The sequence below is a fragment of the Palaemon carinicauda genome, chromosome 4 (assembly GCF_036898095.1).
Source record: "Palaemon carinicauda isolate YSFRI2023 chromosome 4, ASM3689809v2, whole genome shotgun sequence".
In the NCBI taxonomy this organism is placed as follows: Eukaryota; Metazoa; Arthropoda; class Malacostraca; order Decapoda; family Palaemonidae; genus Palaemon; species Palaemon carinicauda.
In genome coordinates this window covers 137,908,438-137,911,327 of record NC_090728.1, presented here as the reverse complement: position 1 = coordinate 137,911,327, position 2,890 = coordinate 137,908,438, and positions in this window count along the sequence as shown.

The following is a 2,890-nucleotide window of genomic DNA, read 5'->3' as shown; positions in this document are numbered from 1 at the left end:
ATCTTCTTAATGATAGGGTTGAGAAGAGTATTGTCCACTGTGTCAGCTTTCCATTGGCCCCCAGATAGGTTTATTGTGTTTGATTGATTTATGATGGCTGATTCCAGGATTTTCCTTCTGTACGGACAGGTACTCTTAAAAGCAAAGACGACTCACTCCAGTTAATCTGGTGCCCTAAATCCCTAAGGTGAATGAAAATCCCCGAGTTTTCATACCCATATCTAACAGATCTTTTGTGTTCGGATAATCTTTGAGATAGCGAACGGCCAGTTTGCCCAACGTACACTTTTTCACAGTCCCTACATGGTATTTTGTAAACGCCGGCTTCTATTTCTCTTTTATTTTGATAAACATTAATAAGGGCGCTTCCTATGTTCTTTGGATATGAAAAAAACAAAGGGGTTCTCAGTTTTGATATGATTTGTTATATTTTTAATACCTTCTATATATGGGAGTTTTATCTTATTTTTAAAATCTCTTTGGTTAGTAACATCATGATCTTTATAATATGTCGTGTTGGCTTTGTTGATGGCCTTTTCTATGACATACGTCGGGTAGAATAGCTGGGCGAGTTGTTTACGGATGATTTCAAATTCTTTATTTAGGTAGGCTGGGGAACAGATTCTCAAACCTCTAAGAAATAGATTGCAAGCTACTCCAATTTTTACAGAATTGTCGTGATAACTAAAAAAATGAATGTAGGAAATAGAGAAAGTTGGTTTTCTATACACAGTGAAATTATACCCCGTCGATTCCCTTATAATTAGTATGTCCAAAAAAGCTAATTTTCCATCTTTTTCCCATTCAGTTTTAAATTTTATGCTAGGGACTAGGGAATTTAGATTATTGAAAAATATATTGAAATCTCCCCAGCTATCATCCCAATATGTGAAAATGTCATCAACATAGCGTTGCCAAACCATGTTTGTAGGTTTAATTGTTGTTAAAATTTCTGTTTCAAAGTATTCCATGTAGAGGTTAGCTAAAATTGGAGATAACGGGCTGCCCATACTACAACCAAATTTCTGTTTGTAAAAATTTCCATTGAAAGAGAAAACGTTATTTGACACGCTTAGTTTAATTAACTTAATTATTTTTTCAATACCGAGGGGGAAGTGATCTTCGTAAGGGATTAATTTTTCCCTAAAAAAACCTAATACGTCGTTGATCGGGACCTTTGTAAATAGGGATTCTACGTCAAGACTCAAGAGTTTTACATTGTTTACGGGGATATTTAATCTATTGAATTTCTGGATGAAGTCCTCTGCATGCTTAATATGAGCTGAAGAAAAGCTCCCTAGAAAGGGAGACAGCAAGTCTGCTAACCATTTTGATATATTATATATAAATGACCCTTTACATGAAACGATTGGGCGTAAGGGAATACCGTCCTTATGACACAGTGGACAATACTCTTCTCAACCCTATCATTAAGAAGATAATCCACGGAGACCGACCACCAGACATGCATCAGAGGTCAAGACTTCCTCCAAGCGGCTCAACAATAAGAACACGCACCTGGATGTAATTAAATTTGGCTAATCCTTCCAGCAATTATAACAACTATAGAACAATTGAACACACCCTTTTGCTTTCATATATAAACCGTCACTCTCCACTGTATTCTTTACTTTTACTTCACATCCTGAAGAGGGTCGATGTTTATTGACCGAAATATAGTGTGATTTATTCATATTTCCTGTGTTTCTTTTATGGGCCTTTTTGAAAAAACATGTTAAACTGTTCGATTACAGTTATAAATAAGACATATTAGCCCATCATGGAACCCCTTCGTTTTTTCCATATCTTCAGTTGGAATGCCGATATCAAGCATATATTCAGACGTTATGAACGACTAGTGCAGGGACTTCACCGGAGGAAAAACCAGAAATGGTTTCTTGAAGAGTGTCTGCAAGAACAAGTTATACCAAAAATGTATGGCTTTTCACGCTGGACGTCAACATCGGACCCCTTTCCTAATTCCTCCAGGACATTTCTGCAAGAACGAATCATGTCAGCAAATCATGACATCTATGTATCACGGAGGAATATAAGTGAATTGGGGGTATCTCTTCGTCTGCTATGCCGAGATGATGGTATGTACAGAGATCTTTCTTCATATGTGCTGACTGGTGCTATTAATAGTAGTGTGACTCACTCCGAGAAATTGAATAATAAATTAGAAAGACTCATACGAAATAGTACATGGAATAATTTAGGATTGGAAAATAACGTTTTGAATTTATCGAACCGTCCACTCACAGTGAATGAGCAAACAGCTCTGAATCTAGGTATCTCTTTTGCTATGAAACCCGGACGGGAAAGTCATTTTGATAATGTGGTGGCCTTCGATAAACATTTCTCAAAAAATAATTTTGAAAAAGATAAAACTTGCCTAAAAGGAATCTTGTTAAATGCATTAGAACAAAGTAACAGTAAAAATCCGCTTCCCAGAAGGTTTCATAATGCAATTTTTTCATTAAACAAAACCGATAACATCATCATCACAAAATCGGATAAAGACGGAAAAATAGTCATTCTTGATAAAGAGACGTATGTCAACAAAGTTCAACAACTCTTAAACGATGACACTACATATGAAAAGCTAACAAAAGATCCCCGTAACTCTGTTGCTCCGGAGTTTTTCAAATCCGTAAGAAAAATCGGAAATAATAAAAAAGATATCGAGGTCTTAGAAAAATTCAAAGTCATGAACCCTTCGTTGCCATATTTTTACGGCTCCCAAAAACTCATAAGGACGGTATTCCCTTACGCCCAATCGTTTCATGTAAAGGGTCATTTATATATAATATATCAAAATGGTTAGCAGACTTGCTGTCTCCCTTTCTAGGGAGCTTTTCTTCAGCTCATATTAAGCATGCAGAGGACT